The 20383-nt window shown below is 45.1% G+C and overlaps 1 long non-coding RNA gene across 1 annotated transcript; it reads right to left on the reverse strand.

The window, feature by feature from the left end:
- Nucleotides 1-1376: 1376 nt before the first annotated feature.
- LOC144141918 (uncharacterized) lies at nucleotides 1377-19907 on the reverse strand. The gene is made up of 3 exons (XR_013316747.1): nucleotides 19808-19907; nucleotides 12684-12832; nucleotides 1377-1477 (listed from the first exon to the last, which is right to left on the reverse strand). It is a non-coding gene; the product is annotated as an uncharacterized LOC144141918 (long non-coding RNA).
- Between the last annotated feature and the right edge of the window lie 476 nt (nucleotides 19908-20383).

A 20383-nucleotide genomic window follows, 5' to 3' on the forward strand; every position in this document is an offset into this window, starting at 1 on the left:
ACCCTACATAAGTTGTGCCAGCCAGGTGAGTTTTTGCGCTGACGAAGGCAACTCACTTTGCAGAAACGTTGGCAACAATCGATGTCATTACCTTGTTCTAAGTTTTCTTTCTTTTGGGTTGCCCGTCATCGTCGTACTCCGCGGTTTACCACGGCCAGGTGAAAGTGAAGCTGCGCGAGCACGCGCCTCCGCTCTGAAAGCGCGGCGTGCGTTTGGCGTGTGATGCCAATACGGGAGTGGGAATTTGTGGCACTTTGCATCCGCCGATCTCCAGAAACGCGCGTTCATGGGACTGAAGTACTCAGCCCATGGTAATGATGAAAATTACCTTTTCTCAAATCTAAAGCCGGGCATCAATTTTACTGGTGATCCTCTAGAATTATCACATTACAAACACACGCCTAACTGCATTAACTGAAAACTTAATTAAAAAGTAATAATTTATTGTTACTGTAACTAGCAATTGGAATTCTTTTTGTTGCGTCGGCCACGGCTCCTGACGACTTCGAGCAAAAAAAAGCAATTTTACTTAAGAAAGCATTTTCTTAAACAAAATCGTCTCTGAAACAACCTGTATACTGCAATCCCTGCTTGACTGGAACTTCTGTGCAACGAAATCTCGGTTAAGTTGAAACTTCTTTTCGTCGTGCATTTACATAGCATAGACACCATGCATTTGCCCTCTACTATTTTGAAACATTTCTTCGGGATAGTGCGGATATTTCGAAATGTTGACGGCGCAGCTGGTCATGAGGATGAACAGGAAGCCAGAGAAGCGCTTGCAACTGCCGAAACAACGAAGGTGCAGCGCCTCCTTCACAACAAGGTAAAATGTAGTCTTTTTGACCATCAACTTATTGGATTTATTGAGCACCTCTAGGGCACTTTTCTGGGAGCAGATGCGAAAGCCAAACAGCGGAACATCACGGGGTTCTTCCTTCCGTAATAATAAAAATTTTTTTCTCGCGGAAACTTTCTTGGCGCAATTACGAAAGCACCCCTCTGCAGTAGCGCATGTGTAACCAGCAATAACACTTACTTTAGTAAACCGGCAACAACTATTCGGCATTTCGCTTAACTCGAACTTCCGCTTATCTCGAAATTTTCTGCTAAATTTACTACTTCGAGAAAACCAGGGGTAATTGTATATATCCGCTAACACCTGGGCAATTACAGGAACCAATGCCGAGCTCCATTTCGGAGCATTGCGCTTATATTTGCCTCTTTTTATTCCATCTCGACTTCCTTTACCTACTCGCACACAAAGTGACGTCGATGCAGCACTATGGCTAATGAAGGTTAGGCAAAACAACCACAACGTTATTTTGTTGTACATGTTGTTGCTCATGAGTTCAGGCCAAAGTTTCTTACCTTTTCTCGGGCAGGGAAGGTTCTTTGGTTGTGGAAGGTCAAAATAGTATATTTGACTAGCATTTTCGTAAGAGCAACAGATACCGCAGGTTTTGTTAGAACTCACCTAAGGAATAGAAAGAGTACACAGGGAGTGCTGAATATTTCGAGAGTACTAACAGTTTATTTATTGTGTATTTAATAAAGATATCCCAGGGTATCCACAAACACGTATGTCGCTTCGCATGTCGAATTTCGTAGCGAACATTTCACCACGATGGCCCTTACCAATCAGGATATCCTTCTTCTCTCCGCTGCTTGTGCTTCACTTTATATTCTCCTCGAGTTACGGAAACTAAGTAAAAAATAACGTTGGCTGGCTTCATATTGGCGCATTTGAATGTACTAATTTGCCCGAGAAAGTCAGCTGGTATGTAATCGACGAGATGCATTAGCTGTTAATTTCAGCTAACCTGTCTTGCCACGCAAGGTAGCTGAAGCTCTTCAGGAGATGTAAACGTTTGCTCACGCTCGAGCTCGGCACGGCTGTATAACACGCCACGACATGCACCTCGAACACCACAAGAACCGACACGAAGCTGAAATCACACTGCGCAATATTCGACACAAGAGGCTGCGCCTTGCTAATCATCGTGCTCTCTGGAGGGCATAACGCGCGTGGCGTTTTTATGACCAGCTTCAAATATAAAATGTGAACACTAACCACGCAACGGTTTGGTATTCGGTTTTTTTTTATTATGGCAGCAAATTTGAATGTGTCAATTTATTCCTATGAATGGAAGGGCTTATGCGTTTGTAGTTTTTTACCGAAATTGTTTTATCCTGCTTCTTGAAGTTTTCTCTGTTTTGCTGACTTTCATAACCTCTGTTTCTGATTTTTGCGTGCATCAGAGACCTTCGTTAATTATTTTATAACAGAATGTCCGCAATATCATCTCGGTGTAAGCTTTGCTTACCCACTGTTTAAGGTATGGTTAATAAAGAGGCAATATTAATAAACCACAAAGACAGAACACCCATCCTTCAACCGGTGCTACGTTCGCTCAAGGAGTGACGCCTTTATTATAAAGGAATAAGCGCTCGAGGATCGCATAATCTCACAAGGCACATTACTAATCAGCGGACCTCGCAACCTCTTCTTCCACATTGCAGCCAGAGGTAAAAAACACTTGCCTGCACAAGAATACAATGATTGTACGTCTAAATTGCTGCGGCCAATTGCACGTCAACATTGCTGTGACCGAAGAAATCGCTCTTTTATACATAAAATGTTGAAGTTTCTGGTACGTAAGATTGAAATAATAATTACTGTCCCGCCCTGCAAATGCCCCATTGTTACCCATTAAACGTAGCAAAAATATTTTCCTTCTCTCTGGAGAAAACTGAGTGATCATGTGTCTTTCATTCCTCAGCTGCACCTAGTCAGCAATCACATCATTTAAAGCAATATTATTCCAGGTTACAGAGCATTAGACGTAGTACTATTGCGTTTTTGGTTCTTTTTTATTGGAAAACGTGTAGGATAGCCGTGATTCGGAATTTCCAGCTTTATGGTCGAAGTCTGTCCTTCATATGCTAAGCATCAAAGGTAAGACACCTCCGCTTTTACAATTTTTAGCACAGGATAATCTTCATCGGGGGTGAAGCTGGCATTACATTCAATGGTAGGAAGAAAGTAAGACAAATTCTGATCGCTAGAGTTCTCCTAAGTATACTTGTTGTGAAACCACGTTACAAACGCTCTAGATCAGTACTGTTTTGAGGTCGGTTATAAAAATAACCGTTGTTTGAATACGTAAGTTCGGCCTGCATTCTTCAGAAAATGAGCGAAATCGGCGATACACAATTTTAGTGTTTATTTCACGTATTGATGTGTTTTTTTACATCCGCTGGTGTTTAGACCTAAAGCCGAATCGCTAGTGCAGGGTAAAAGCAAAATATTTGTTTTAAAAAGCAACGGGCAGTTACTGCTTTAACACAACAAACATTTGGGAAGAGAAGGTTACATCAGACCATCTTTGACCTAGAAAACCAGTTTTTAGCAAGAAACTACGACTACTAATTATCAGCTGCCAAATAAAGTACAAGCACCAAAAACATATTACCACGCTGCACAGGTCAGGCAAGCCACCAATACAACACATGTCAATACCGTACGACGTGAAGCAGGCCCTTCACGGGGAAATGAATTTCTTTGACTTCTAAAGAAAAGCTCCTCAGAGATGGCCAGAAATTTGCCGTAATTCCAGCACCTTTATAAGGTTTGTTCCAAATAAAGCGCTGCTATTTCAGTTATATTTTTATACATATTCCGTCACACTGTTAAAATAAAGCGGTTATTTACAGCTGCCTTAGTACCATCTTTCGTTGTAAGAAAAGGACTCGCAGCTACTTATTCTTTCAGTGATAATATCTTCGTTATTGTCTACAGTAGTTTTACGGGTAAATGGAATAATGAGGATAGAGGGCCAGATTACTGAAGATGATCTATTGAGCAAGGAACCGCATACCATGTTTTAAGGGCTTCCTTGCGTAGTTTAATCTATTTTTCGGGAAATTTTGTGCATGGATATACCGCGCCTCTGTGCAGTAATCTAAATCACTAAGCAAAGGTACACTACACCGAATAATGTAACCAAAGTAATCATGACCCTTTAAAAATATCCTACTCACGTGATTACTCGTGAGCTACGTTTCCTGCTTTGACTTCCCAGCGCATGTCACACCGAGATGCTTATGAGAAGCAACGTGTTCTATGTGTTTGTTGTGTGAGCGTGTGAAAAGATGGTCACAATTCAATTGTTTTTTCCTGGGACAAAACATTGAGTATTTTGTTTCTTACATCGACTTTGCGCTAACCGTCGCTAAACCACGCATTATTTCTGGGTTGTTTTTTGTACATATTTACTTTCATTTAGTAGATAATGTCACCTGTCAAAAGGGAACAATATCATGAGCTTTCATTAACGCTTGCGATTTCAAGATAGGTGGAAAATTATTGCTGTAGAGCCGGAAACTGCTGTCTCAAGAACAGAGACCTATGGCACGCATCACAAATGTGTCCTCGGGAAAAGCATTGAGGGATCATTCTGCGAAAATTGGGCGTTGATGATGTAGTTCGCCGGCTAATAAAATTCTTAATCTCTTTGCAGCTGCAAAGAGTGAATAAAAATTGATGTGTGATCCGATTAGATCTAAACCCAAATCAGCAGAGCAGCAGTCCTGTGATCGACAACCTAGCTGTACAAGTTTGCTTTTTCTTCCAGTGTAATTCATGCAAATATATGAAATGATATCTAAGAGAACTTCTCACAAATCACTTTGCTTAAAATACAAAGCAAAACGGATAATATACAGTTTAATGAACAACATATTCACAACTTCCTCTGGGTGAGAAGTGATACACTCCTATGCAGAGCAAGACACCAATCATTACTACTGTCATTGTAGTCTTAGTGGACTTTTAGATAAGTTGTCATTTGGCTAAAGTGCATTTTAAAGATACCTCAGGCTCAGCTTTTCTGTATCGCATGCGCGCTTTCATGAGCCACCTAAACGAACATGTATAAGGCACACCACTCCACGACGCTACAAGGTAGTTCACAGTGTGGGGTGTTCATTCAGTGCATTTTAGGAACACACGTTCATGACATCCCATTATAATACAACATGTGTGCACTCATTCAAACAGTGTTCAATCGCGTCTGGAAAATTATAATGTGGACAAGTAATTTATATGCAGCCATGTTTTAACGGCAAATGTGTCAGCATGTAGCTTGAAAGCGAAAGCTTTCCTATATGGAGACAGGCCTTTTTAGAACTGGCTTACGGTCATTAGGTCGGAACATCTCCGTAAAGAGTGAAAAAATTTTAGAAAAAACGATTACACTGATAAGAACATTCACAAACTGCACTTGGAAGGCGACTCTAATAAAGGGGTGAGATGACTCACGAAACAAAAAAACTCCCGTCGAGTTGCCGAGTGTAAGTTGCGTCATCCCGACTCCCTTAGTACATTACGGTCTAAACAGATTATGCTGTCTCATAGGCTCCATAGAAAAGGACCAAACAAAAATATCCCGAGCGTCCTTTCCAAACGCTGAATGAGAAGCAGCGCACACTGCAAAATTTGAAAATACAACAGTAATTGTCTGGCTAGAAACGTATCGCACGCTTAGCTTTGAAAATTAAAAGGTTGGGCGCCACAAAACTGTCATTGTAATGACGGAGTGTTTGCCCGAGCCCCCGCCAGTATAGTTGGCTCCCTATTGAAGTCCTTTGGTACCCCAAGGTATTTTAGTGGCCGTCATGCCCACTCAGTTTCTGCATACCGGGAAGCGGCGAGCACCCACGAACCAAACCAGAGGCTGAAGTTCTTCGTGAAGATAATTATAATTCCTTAAAAACCCCGGGTTCTATGAACAATCAGGTGATTTTGCCAATACTGGGATTGGTAGCACAGATGAAGACGACCTTGTTCACACCTGCAAGGACCAGCCCACAGGACTAAGTGAGGTGTGGTGACATTGGGTGTCTGTTATGTTATGACTAAGTGAGGTGTGATGACTTTGAGTCTCTCTGACATTGTATTGGGGACGATTAGGCGGAGCAATTGCCGGCAGCTATGCAAGGCTAAGTCCGACTCATTCAGCAATACTTACTACTACTGCTTATGTTCACTGCCTATTCATTAGAAGAATACACGCTCGGGCATTGGAAAGCTGATAAACACAGAGGCTCTAAATACATACTAGAAACGGTGGGGACTGAAGACATTGCTTATTTGATTGAAAATTGTGTCGCCGAAGGCCTAAATAGATGCTCACTTTACATACATCTAGCCGAACAGTGCTATCTCTGCGCGTTGCCAGCGTAGAACGAAAGTTTTAGTTTAGTCGTAGCATTCGACGCTGCGACAAGGAACACCTGTTTAACGAGTATTGTATTGGCCCAAATATACAGACGGGACCTTTAGCAAGAAAATTGAACAGTGCTATATCTGCACGTGCTAGCGCAGAACAAATGTTGTTGTCGTTGATCGTAACTCGGTTGCACGTACGCACAGAAAGTATTGACTTCAAATAGGTAGAGTTGAGCCGCAATGTACACGATTCAGAAAATTCACAAATCTGGTAATTGGAAACGGCAAAATTTCGCAGTAGTGCGCCAGCGTGGCATGTGAACGTGATGACACCTCAATAAAGCAGGTGCACACCAGGCGCGCTGAAACCTTATTCTTGGGAATCTGTGGCATCTGCTAGTCTGCTTCCTCGGGTAATTGTCGTCATAAGACACACAATTGAAATCGACGAAAGAGCTGCAACTACGACATTTATCTACTCTTTGCAGTAACGGCCTTTTTCAACTGCACAACTGCAACAACTGCGCTTTTTTCGCAGAATGAGGCACTTAAAGCTTTCGCCTTAGTGAACTTGCTAGACCCGATGTTCAGATCAGTGGCAAGAGTCAAATAAAAGGCTCATTGTTCATTTCAGCATTGAGCGAGGGGTACGTTACCCTTCTGTAATGAAGAGTTCAACACGACTTGGTAAATTAAGTAAATTACCAGATATTACTTCCTCTATACGACAGCGTGACACCGGTGATAATGTTACTCCGAGCATAAATAATATTCGATCTCGAAGAGGTAATAACCTGATTCGGTTCTTGAGTGAAATTAGCAAAGTTAAATATCCCAAAAGTTTTCAGTAGTTACTGGAACATCATAAACATAGCAGCGTCTTGATCTCGTACAATAACCACGTGATCTTCATGTTTTAGCATAAACATCTAAGATAGGGCTTGACTTGATCCAAAAAGGAGTCATTGATTGGGTTGACTGTACTAATTAACAAGTGTTATAATAACAGCTTGAATAACAGTCTAACTGGCTGAAAGAGTGTCTCAAGCAAGGAGATCAGTATTTTTAAAAAACATTTCCACACCACATAGTCCGCTCTTTGACTTGCGTGGAGATCATAAACGTTCCCACTTATAAGAACCCTTAAAATATTTTATACTCTTTGATTGGCTAACGTCGATAAGATGAAACAACAATGTCTTTATAGTAACAGAACAAATCCATCTGAATTTCTCCCGAGCCTGTAAGAAGGGCAAGGATTTTTCTTATAAATAATTTATCACATCCAAAAATAGTTTACACAACAAACTTTGTGGGTATTTCTACTGAGTGCTGGAGTGAACCTATGACCACCTTCGTCAGGTCTTCCTGACATGCGACCAGCACGACCCCGAATTCTTATCCTGCCTGAACCAGAACAATTTCCATTTCTCCTGTGTTTTGTTCTCCCCGGTTTTGCTCAGCATTACCTTGGCTTCTGTGGAAGGATGTTCGGTAATTTTAACTGCGCTCGCTGTCTCAAAGCCAAGGAAAAACTGTTTGTTTTGATTCTAGAAGCCGCAGTAAACTTGTCCCGAGGTGTCGTTGTGTAAAAATTTGGAAAACGGTGTCACCACATTTCGCTTATGTTTGTCTTCAGACTGCACATGCTGTACAATATCCATGTTGTTTTCTTACATCGTAGCAACAACCGCAGCAGCCAATGCCCAAATTGTCTAGCAGAAATACTCCACCTGGACAACGGGAGGCCCCCTGACCTCAATATTCAATCTTTGGCTGTACAGCTTTATATCCATGATTGTTATGAATGGGCCGAGGACCACGCAGGCAGGCAGACGAACACTGTTTAACACTTCAAAGACTATTTTCAACAGGATGGAGGATAAACACAGGACGTGAGCATAGTAGAGGTCGGGACGTAACAGACAGGATGGGTTTGACACAGTCCACAGTTCAAAGATACACAAAATAACCTCGCAGTTCTCAAGGTCGGACAGCAATGCCCAATAGGCAAGTCAGCTCATTCTCACTCGCGACGCGTTCCTAGCCACTTCAACAGCAGGAACGGCAGCGCCCAACAGCCGGAATTGCGCGTTAGCACTCGGCGCACCAGCACCTCAATGACGGCGCCCAGACGAGCTCTCGAGCCTTCGCGGAGGGTAGCAGCGGTCCCGTTTAAGGTGGCCCAGGAGTCTCACCGGGTAGCTGCCACGTACCGCGCCCTGTTCAGCCGCTTGGCTTCCAGCCGTTTCCGTTCCAGCATCCGCGATCACTCACCCGCCGCCCTCTTTTTCGTCATCGTCGCTGTCGTTCTGCTGGCTCACTTTCACGGCCAATCACTTACATTACCATTCATCACATCACCCCCACCTTAAGAAATTTGTTAGGGGAGCAAACAACTATTCTACTAGTCATGGCCCCGGGTCACGGTCACAGCGCACTCACGCACAGCATGCAGTCAGAAATAGTCAGTTGCACGATGGCTTGTCGCTGCTGGTTCGCACGCATGGAGTAAGGAAGCGGACGAAAGGTTTGTTCTCAAAACTCTCAAAGTCAGTAGTTTGCATTAGACCGTGTCGTTGAGCGTGTATTCAACAGCAACTTGTCCGTCGTTCTCCGGCTGCAGATGTGGCATCAGCGCACAAACCGCTTAACATCATTTTGCAGATCCCGCCAGTAGAATTCCTCTAAAATTCGCTGAGCAGTCTTGCGAATGCCCGCATGTCGAGGTGGGGCGTTCTCATGTGCCGCTCGGATCATGAAGTCCCGGAAAGGTTTCGGCACTACCATCTGCTTCACCGTCTTTCCCACTGGAAATTGGAATTCTCTATATAAGAGGCCTTCGCTTTCGAGAAAAGTGTAGCGGTGACCCCGTGCGGACCGAGACTCCATCCCAACTTTTCGGTAACAAGACCTCAAAGTGTAGTCTTTGCGCTGCTCTTGGGGTAGTCGAGCTCGGTTGAAAGGAGTGCACGAAGGCGGTGGCACGTTGAAAGGTGTGGTCTGCGGTCGTTCAGTCCTTGCAACGGCGGAACTCAGATAGCAAGGCTCCGAACGTAGTGTTCGTACCAGGCTGCTCTTCGGTGTTTCCCTGTCGCCAGCAAATTCATACTCGCAGTCACGGTCTGGCTGGTGAGGCTCCCTGACTCCTGAAATATTGCCGAGAATCAGGACGTAGATTGCACGACTCATGCAGGCTGCGATGATCTCTCCCACGAAATACGGTGTGTGTACCCGGATTTTACCTTTTGGGAGTTCCTGGACGGAGCCGTCAAGAAGAACAACACGGCGTGTAATGCCATTCAAGCAATCGTCGTCGACCATATCTCGGCGGACGATGGCTGTGTCACTTCCAGTGTCTCGAAGCACGCTGGCGAATTTGCCTAGCACTCCTCCAGGAATAACTGGCATTCCCTTGACGAGAAACGGTGAATTTCTACCGGTGGTGTTAACATAGTTGGAACCACGTCCAGTTGCGCCCGATATCTGGCCCCTGTGGGACTTGGTTTTCGAGACTCTTTTTGAAGGCTCGTAAATGGCACATGCGATCACTTTGCCTTGGTCTCCTGGTCCGCTTCGACAATTGTCGGAACTGCCACCTGGGCGGACATGCTTGTAGCAGTTTTCATGTTCTTTGGTCACTGTGCGACAGCCTTGCGCGCGGTGTCCAGGACGATCGCCTAAGAACACTTCTGTGTTGCCTTTCCCTGGCGTGTTGGCTACACCCATCGTAATGTCCGGCACGTCAGTTGGAAGCTTCCCTAAGTTCCCAAAGCTTTGCGCCTCCAGGAAACGGTCCGTGACGTCTGCCAAGGCATCCAGGGTGGCACACTCGCGTTCCTTTAACAAGGCCGTGAGTCTCCGGTGGTCACAACAGTAGAATTCCTGAGAGATTAACAAATCACGGATACCTTGGTAGGTCTTGGAAATGTTGGCCATTTCCACCCAATGATTGAAGTAGCTCGAGAGCCTCGCCGCAAACTGCTTTCCCGTCTCGCCATCTTCAGCCCGTTCCTCGCGAAACTTCTCTTGGTACCCAGTTGCCGTGAATCTGAACCGCTGGAGCAGTGCTTTTTTCACCTTGCTGAATTCAAGCGAGTCCTCTGTGGTCATACACCCAATCACGGTCAGCGCTTCACCAGACAAGAACACACTGAGGCCGACGACCCATTTTTCCAGCGGCCACTCTTGCCCAGTCGCCACGCCCTCGAAGCGCTGCAAGTACGCGCGTAAGTCATCGCGTCTCTCATCAAAAAGGGGCAAGAGCTTCTGCGGAATCCCGAAGGGCACATTTGGGTTCATTTTGTTCCCGGCAGTAACGGTGGTGGTGTTTGGCGACCCTTCTTGAAGACGAATCTTCAACTCCAGGATACTCATTTCCCTCTCGGCAGCTTCCTTGGCTATCTCGGCAGCTTCTCGCCGAACCTCCTTCTCCCGTTCTGCAGCTTCACGGAGTGCCTCTCTTTCAGCTGCCCTCTCTGCACGCTGCTCCATCCGCTGGGTATCAATCCACTGGCGAAGTTCCAGTCCTGAGAGACCCAGCTGCGTCCAGATTGCCCCTAGCTTCTCTACATTCATGCTAGTCTTTATTTACGTGTTCTCACAGCACTCAACTTTATGCAGATATTATGGGTGGGATCTTCGCAGGCTCGCCACTTTTGTTATTAATGTTGGGCCGGACCGCGCAGAAAGTCATGAGCCTGGACTACGGTTTCGCAAACGCACACACACAAATACTTTAACGTAAGTTATGTACACGGCGGGATGGACACAAGCACACGAACGGCGTAGACGCGAAAACACACTCAGGGGCGAACGAGAGTGGACACAGTTAAAAAGCACTATTCATACACTTGCGACATTCGTAGAGGCGAGACCGTCGTGCAGTGATAAATCGGAGAGCTACGTCTCGGTAGTGGACGATGAGTACGGTCGGACGATGGAGCAGGTTGCTGCCGGCCTTGAACCGGTGCCTCGCTGGCAAGGAACAGTGGCCGATGGCTAGCGGCGGGCGTGAGAAGCTGAGGCCTGGTCCGCAGCGAGGCCTCGTTGCCCGCGCTCCATGTCACCGGAACCACGATCACTCCAACGGCGCAACCGCTTCTTGTCATCTCGTCGGCAGCCCAGGAAGTGGCTCAGACGGGAGAGCCGGTGACATAGGAATGGTTACTCACGTGACCATTCATTCGAATGATATCCCACTTGTCCTTCTTGAACTGCTAACCGTGTTTTAGATTCTCTTCGTGGCATTGGGCTTTCTACTTTTCCAAATGAACCAGCTTGTGGCGATACCGCCCGCTGGAGAGCAAATTGTAATTAAACCGTTAACACCTCGTCTGTCTTGTCTAATTCTTTACTGCACGGATTTCTACACACACAACGGGTGCCAAAACGTGTGATGTTATGCGTATGTCCCCGCAGGTTTTCACACAGTTATTTAAGGAATGTTAGAGAACAGGAGTCCAAATGGTTTTTTGTTTGCCTGTTGCTAATGATTTTTCGATGATTTATTTGGCCATCTTATCTGCTCTGGGTGAGCAAATAAGATCTTATTAGCAATAACCGCAGCACTAGTATGTAACTCATCCGTATGCAATTCTTAGCTAAATGCAGGTAACCTTGGAAAAAATGCGCTGCTTTTTTTCTGGTGTATTTCATTTTCAATTTTTCGAAATGCCTTCAGACTGTTCAAACAAGGCCAAGATTTATGGATGAATAAGAGGATGCACGCGTATTTTGTACGTCCATAAATTACACTCGCTCCTTCCAAGCTCGAACAAACGAGGCATGCAAAAATGTGGATGAGTCTTTCGGGAGGAACTTGTTGACCATATTATGTACACTTGCGTTTATTGCTTTAGTCTAAAAGGTGATTTAGTTTTTTTCTGTTAGTATTTCTACTTTTAATTCCACTTCTCACTGAACCTTTGCATGCGTTCTTTGGACAAAAAATGCCGATACCAAATCCTCCATTCGTCATAATTAGCCACTTTATAGAGAAGAAAATACGAAAGAAAAAGGGTACAGAAATCCCACCCGTTCACTCATACCAACGCACCAAGCAACATGAGCACCTCATATCAGTAAAGTAACCTTAAACCTATTACCTGTCAATATAGATAACACTCATTCAATCAGAGTATGGGAGGTGACTCTCATCAAGACACTTTTATATGTTCCCCACGGCACAGGATTCATATCAGTTCACCGGGCGACCGGTTTGCCTCACATCTGTATTCCCAACGCAATGTGTGACTTCTAAACTAGTAACACACAGTGACCAAATATCTCCCTCATTGTATCATGCTATGCCTCCGACCCCAACTCAATACTTACCACCATGAAAAGTTACTTCGAGATATTTTATTTCACTTCAACCGTAACTACGCATGAATGTTATCTAGGCTCACGGTGGGTTGCCAGCCCTTGCAACCTCGTACACTTCACGTACCGTCCCAATCCAGAAAGTGATGTTGGCGACCTCCTCAGTAACGTTCGTCTTGTCTCTACAATATCGCGATAAAGGAGCAGCGTTTCTCTCTTCAGTGAAGCTTTGTAGGGTGATTGTCGGACATCCAGGAACTGGGTTACGTTCTACGTCTGAACACAAAGACAAAAGTAACGTCACATTATTGCACAAGGTAGTCTGAATGAACCAGGAAATCAGGAATAGTGACCATAACGTGCACACCAACGCCCATTACGCATTTTGCCATGCTTGCTTTAGGGACGCCCATCCGTCATCCTCGTCCCTCGGAAAGAGATGGACGTTTATTCTACTGGTGTTCCTTTAAATGAGTCGTCGGTGTCATTGTTCAACCACTACCATCTTTCCGCGGGAGATACACTAACATGTCTTTCTACTTTAACATCTTGAACTCGATGGCCTGAAAAGAAACCGGGTAGTACTGTTGACCCCAGTTTTTTGTTTCCCGTTTCAGAGGGAATCGGCCGCATTTCACTGCTTTTTATATACTTTACCTTTATAAGTTAACACAGGACAGGGATAATTGGAGATTCATTGGACAAGCCTGTACGCGTCCGTGGGCGTAGATAGGATGATGATGATAATGATGTTGATGATATTGTTGGTGGCCTTCATCGTGCTCATCTTTTGGCATCAACTCGGTAGTGAAGAGAGCCTCGTGATGGCGGTTGTGTTGGTTCTAAATTGGCTTTGAAAAGGATGGTCTTGCGGCTACGCCATGCAGGCTGGGTGGTGGTTGGATATCGCGAAGATATTTCTTTGATTGATTGTAGGGTTTAACGCACCCACGCAACACAGGCGATGAGGCGCGCCGTAGGGAGGGCTTCGAAATAATTTCGACCATCTGGGGATATTTAACGTGCTCCGAAATCTCGTACACATGGCGTTTTTGCTTTTCGCCTTCATCAGAAAAGCGGCCGTCGCGCCCGGGAATCAAACTCGCGTCCTCGTGCTCAGCAGCGCAACGCCTTAGCCACTGAGCCACCGCGGTGGATACGAAGATATTTTTTAGAACGCACGTGTTAAAAAATGGCATCCGCATTTTGTGTTTTAATTGAAAAGCATCCAAAACAAATTGGCGAATTTTTAATGCCGAGTTAACGACAAAAGATAAAGCTCCTCTATTTCACATAATAATATATATTAGGTGGTGAAGCCAAAAACGAAACAAAAATAAGAAAACCTTTTGGCTAGGATTGCGGACACCTAAGCTACGCATGACTTCCTGAAAATTATGAAAGGAGTACGAGAAATGTGGAACTGAATTAGGCAATATTCAAAAAAGCTCCGATTCGAGGAGCGGCTGGTGTGCAATGTCTACACCTTGCTAATGACAGAGTCAGGGGCAATCTTGCAGGGGCACGCTCAGACGATATACCACAGGCAACTTTTCAAAATTCCTGGCTATGTTCACGAATAAAAAGCGCCCGAATTCACAAACACATCTAGATCGTACCCCAAAGTTCCAGAGCCCGTTGGATGGCACGGGTGCACCATTCGATGCATACATTCAGGTGAATCGCCTATCAGAAGACCAATATTAAACACGGAAATGCCTCGTGACTTCTTTGTACAAGAACATCCTCAAACTTCTCCTTGCGGGAAATGACCAAATTCAATTCAGGTCCTCCAGACATAACTGCTTGAATATCTGTGGTACACTGTTCCTCGCGATTACAGGCAACCGGTTGTTTTTGGTGTCAACATATTTGTTGATTGGTAGCGCGGCACTTCGGCTCTTTGGCAACTGTTTCAAGTATAACTGTTGAGTATACTTCCTCCGAACTTAGGTAAACAAACAGAAAACAGGGACAACGTATTATGTGGGAAGTTTGGTTTAATGCGCACATGTGTAAACTAACAAGATTAGGTGATCATGACATAATTAAAATTGCAATGTACAGATGCCCCCACAGGTGACTAGAACACGGGAGCTGGGTAACCGTGTTGGAGCACCATTTAGCTGCACCTGTGGTGAACTAAACGAGCCTTTCGAACTGTCCTTCGCACACATAAAAAAGCATGGAACTTTAACCACATAAGCTTCGCTGCAAAGGCAAAGAGGCATGATGGTGATAATCAGATCACACGTTGCTCTGTTAAAAAATACTACTTCCTGGTTGTCTAAATACATGTATTATTTAGGTGTCCTCGTAAGTTTTGATTGTTTTCGTGTTTCATTAAAACCGGATATTCCCAGGTATTATCCCAAGACTATTCATAAAATTTTTGCAAAACCACATTACCGCCTGAAAATTCTTCGTTCGCAAATGCATTTAAGTGCGAAACGACGGTGTTTCAAACAAACTTCCTCTGTAGCAGGAACATTTCCTAAAGAGATGCGGCTACGAATAAATGTCTAATCATCAATATGTATTTTGACATGTTTTGTTGGATCTGCAAAACTTCTGAGCATGATTTTCACCCGAGCGCACGTGTTGCTTAGGCTTCTTGATACCGTGATGCGATGCTTCTCTCCCGTCCCACTTACGCCATGGCAATCTTCCTTAGCGTTCTAACCATATGTGTGGCACTATTTACCTGCTTTAGTATTGGCATGGGCTGGCTGCCTGTCTCGCATTATCTTGCGGACTAGTCGCGGAATTTCTTCGCATGTATTCCCCTTCCTTTCTATTAACAAAGAAGTTGTTGTTGCAGGCAGTTATGTATTGTGCGTTACGCGTTAACCATACCAAGAAAACTCTAAGCGCTCGTGAGCGCATGCGTCGTGGCAATTGCCGAGCGTCCCCGGCACGTGCAGTGGCTTTAGCAAAAAACTGGCGAAACCCTTGAGGAGCGAGCAAATGACGGTGGCTAATGAGCGCGTGCAACGCGGCGACCACCGAGAGTCCCCGGCTCCCGCAATGGTTTTAGCAAAGAAGAAAATTAAAGCCATTCCACTCAACGTGAAAGCTGTTGGAAGTGCAGATCAGTGATTCGTTATAATGGGCTGTAGCGCCGTTATAAGCTCCCTGCTACCACCCAATGCAATTCAAATCTGCCGCCTTCGCAGTGCACGCACGCCCCGTTCCTGAGACTGCGCCCGCGGGAGTTTTTTTCTTTCTGTGCTTTCTTTTCCTCGCGCACGCGCCGGCGTTGAACTGACTTTTTCTCGCTTACTATCGTAAAAACCAACCCAACGAGCGTTCTTAACTAAAGGAACGCGGCCGCTGCCGGTTAATTACGTATGTTTTGCTCTAATGCAGCAACACTTTTTTTTGCGCTAAACAACGGGGGAATTAATCACAAACGCCAGATGTTCGCGAGTTTCGAACGCTTATGACTACATGAACCGCTTAGTTTTCGAAGCCTATGGGTTACGCCGGGACGACAGCCGCTACGACAAAACGCCGTGTGGTTCCACGTTGGGCCCAGCGAGCGAGGTACGACGACAAGGCGAGCCCTAGAGTGATCTGCACTTAAATCTGGCGAAACCCCGAGGAGCGCCTTGGGTAGGTAGCCTACCAACCAACAACGCCATAGCTGGCACAGCATCCGCTCCTCGGAACCACCAGGCGACGCAAGGAACGCCGCGCATACTCCGTGCAAGTACGTCCCCAACTGTCGTCAAGTGCTACAGCACATGCAATGCTTCGCATGAGGAACACAAAGATATCCATTCATATGGCCATGACTAGTACTACTAGCACAGTGCAAAGCGGCAACGGAATATGCAAATAAACGATTTCAAACTCATACAAATGCGTGGTGATGTGACCTTCAGTGCTTACGTAGAAAGACGTCTTGCAGCTTCGCTATGCTGCAAGCCTTGCGAGACTTAACGCAAGCTTCGCCAGTTTTTCTCCGCACTTTCCTGGCTTCTCACACAATTTTAAACGCGTAGAATCGGTCGCAGAGCCCAGAAGACTGGACAAGGTAACGTCAGGTGGTGCTCGCCTATTATGCTTGTCCCCACGGCAACATAGCCCGCGTTCCGAAGGCTCTCCTCACGTTATCTTCACTCGGTCGTTCTCTGCTTGCGATTACCACGATTCTAAAACAGACACAGCGCCTCCAAAGTATCCCAACATGCCCCATTTCCCAACATGCCCAGTAGTAAAAGTTAGAACAATAATCAATGTTGCACTAAACCCTCCTTTTTGTGAAATGACAATATAGAAAATGTTTGGTTCAAAGCGAGGTGAGACAAAATAATTGGCGGATGCCACACATTGCTTGTCGTAGTCGCCGATTTTTTTCAAAACAGTGAGCACTGGCGACTACATTGAGCGTTGCAAGGCGTAACAAGAGACTGTCAACGTTTCAATCTACCTGGCGAATGCGACACCAGCCCTACGTACGCAGAACATGACGAGCGAGTGAACTCGGATCCACGGCGGTAGCTCAAAGGCTAAGGCGTTGTGCTGCTGAGCACAAGTACGCGGTTCGATTCCGGCCGTGGTGGCAGCTTTTCTGATGAAGCAAGAAAGCACGAACACCCGTGTGTTTGCGATTTCTGGGCACGTTAAAGATCCCCAGAAGGCCAAAATTCATCCTGAGCCCTCCACTATGGCTCGCCTCGTAGCCTGTGTAGCGTCGGTGCATTAAACCTCACAATCAATCAGATTAATCAATGAACTCAGGCTCCCCCTGGCGATCCTCTGGTAGTCATTTCCGTCAAGCCACGCGAGAGAAGTACGGGCGGGTCAGCCAGCCGGATTTCTTGGCACAACCGGGCCGATGCACAGTTGTCATCGTTATCTGGTTTAAGATTCGGCAAGGTTGCAATGCACAAACTGTGATTGTCTCCCAGGCGGCGGAGAGTGGTGCTATACGATAAGGCGTGCGTTATCTCAAACAGTGTGTCGAGCGGCGCACCTGTGCAGAAAGCAGAAGCCCCCAGTAAAACCAACTGAACATCGAAAGAAGGCATTGCTTCAAGGTATTGAATTGAATTCTAGAAAAACAAGTAAAGACGCTAGGTGGAGTTTTTGGACATCCTAGCTCCAGTCCGCCGCAAATGCCCTGCAGAAAATGTTATTGACAACAATTTGAAGCTGCTCTCAATCATATGAACCTACCTCCTTCCAGGAATTTACTCAGTAATTGTATGACTTCTGCAACCTTGTATTTAATGGTAGTCGTTCTTTGTGCACTGCCGCACAGTATTATGAATCATTTCAAGTTACTGTCTACACTGATTACCGTAATTAGGGATAACACGTATTCACATAAACAGTACGGTGAAAATTTAGTTAGAATTGCAAACAATATTTAGGAACGAAAGGTTACTGAAATTCACGAGAACGCATTACCAATCTGAAAATGTTAGCAGCGAATAAAGGAAGATTGTGATAGTGGTGGGGGATGCGTGCACCCTGCCTCCACCGCATACTCAATGCACCAAGGGAGAACCATTTATGTGGTGTCACTTAGCAACTCATGCCGTCACACACCCATCTCGAGTCACTTGTTCTATAACCTCTCAACTGTTACTTCTGCTCCTTTCCTAATCCTAATACCCCCTACACCATGGTGGGGGCTTGTCAACACTTTTCTCCTCTTCCATCTATCCTCATTTTTTCTGACCAATTCCCAAGGGTCTCCTGACGAATGGTAACCACATGTCTTTAATCTACCACTTCACTGCGGTAGCCAAATATTAAGGGTATCAGTACTCAGGCCAGCCCAACCATCCCCGGCAGCCGGCGAAACCACCCCAGTTTGCTATAATGAAATAATGAATGTTATTCGCTTCTTGCTCTCTCTCTCTCTCTCTCTCTCTCTCTCTCTCTCTCTCTCTCTCTCTCTCTCTCTCTCTCTCTCTCTCCCTCAAGAAATAACGAAACCTAGCTGACTACACTTAAGGCTTTAAAAACAGATCGGACAATGCCTAAACTTTCCTTTTTGTGAGGGATAGCCTTTCGTAGGTTACTGGAGGTCACTGAGGAGCGGAAATCGGTTAGCCCACAAAAAAGCAGGACGCATTGAAAAGCTTCCACATTCCACGCGATGCAGTGTCAGCAGGGACGAAACACTGGAAATGCTTAACAGAGAGTCGTAAGTTTGTAACTCCCCGTTAGCGTGAAGTGATAGGCTAAAACGAAGGTCAAGGCAAACCTACCGTTGCGCCATTATAATTTTTGATTGCCGTGGCTTTACTCCGCGGGTGCAAATCGCAAAATTACTTCTGTGTGACATCATAAATACCTGGCATGAAAGTTGCCGCAAATCAGCGCCATTTCAAATGTTTCCTTTTTTATACAGAATAAACATTTCTTGTTTTCATTACAGTTGAAACTTTTGCTAGTAGGGAAACGACTTATCTTGAAACAACAAATTATGTATTTTGTCTTTGTCGGGCCTCTAGAGTTTAGGCTCAGTTTCGCACTAGCTAATGACGTTTCGCCCTTTTTGGGGCGATTTGTGTCTCATTTTTATGCACAGCCTCAATAATGTCGCATAAGTTCGAACCAATATTACCAAACAACATCAATCTGATGTTAGGCATGGTTCGGGATTATTTGACAGAAAAGGTACAATCGTTGCCCTTACATAACAGGCATCATACATTCATTGGTTGATGCATTGATTGATTGATTGATTGATTGATTGATTGATTGATTGATTGATTGATTGATTGATTGATTGATTGATTGATTGATTGATTGATTGATTGATTGATTTTTATGTTTAACACACCTACGCCACACACGCTATGAGGCGCGCCGTAGTGGAGGGCTCTGGATTATTTTCACCATCTGGGGCTCTTGAACGTGTGCCAAATCTCGAACACACCAACGTTTTCGCTTTTCACCTACATCAGAAAAGCCGCGCTACTTCCGGTAATCGACCCCGCATCCTTGCATAACGTCTTAGCCACTCAGATGCCATGGCGGGTACATTGTGAATTAATTTTAACCTACTCGCTTTAGCTCACCATAAAATGGGTGAGTTTTATTCAAAAAAATAGTCACGAGATAACTCTTGATAACTGAGTTTTTACGAATGAGCACTTATGGCCATTTTATGTTGTGGTCGAAATACACGCTGCCACAAAGCTTCATTAACCCCCCCTCTTTGGGATTATATCAGCACACCGAAAATGCGGGTGCTAAGTTCAGAATTTTTGTCATTTCTCAACTCACCGCTTTGCGCCAAAACTAGAAAGGCGTAGCCCAAGAAGACAAAGTGAAACACGTTCAATATATCTCTTCCCATGCTTCTCGAATACTCCGTTTGACGACGTCAGCGCAAAGGCCGACTGTCGTTCGAAGAAATTTATATATGTATATCCAGCAGCAAAACAGTGACCTCAATTTCTGTATACGCTCCAGGCCTAGCTTTTGGTAATTTATTATTCTTCGGATTTTCATTCGAACGACACGCATGGACTTCGGGGCATCCATCCCAAGAACGAAGCTCCAAATGCTCCTCGTTTTTTTTTTTGTATTTCTCGCCTGTGCTGGTATTTCTCGCCTGAATATTCACAATAGGTGAAGGTTGACAGAAAGTGAAAAGGCTCAAAGAGAGCCCAGAGAAAATTAAATATCAACAATGTTCAGCCATCTTATTTTTCCAAAGACCTTTCCAAATATTTTCTTACCCTTCTGCCTGCATAGAAGCTCCACGAGAATTTTCTTTTTCAAGAAAACGCCTAATGCAGGGCACAAATAGGCCTACAAAGCCAGCACACACATCCAACCTGCCCGTATTGAGATTGT

Source organism: Haemaphysalis longicornis, unplaced genomic scaffold, assembly GCF_048455015.1.
Source record: "Haemaphysalis longicornis isolate Haplotype H1 unplaced genomic scaffold, Haemaphysalis longicornis Haplotype H1 scaffold_6, whole genome shotgun sequence".
Classification (NCBI taxonomy): Eukaryota; Metazoa; Arthropoda; class Arachnida; order Ixodida; family Ixodidae; genus Haemaphysalis; species Haemaphysalis longicornis.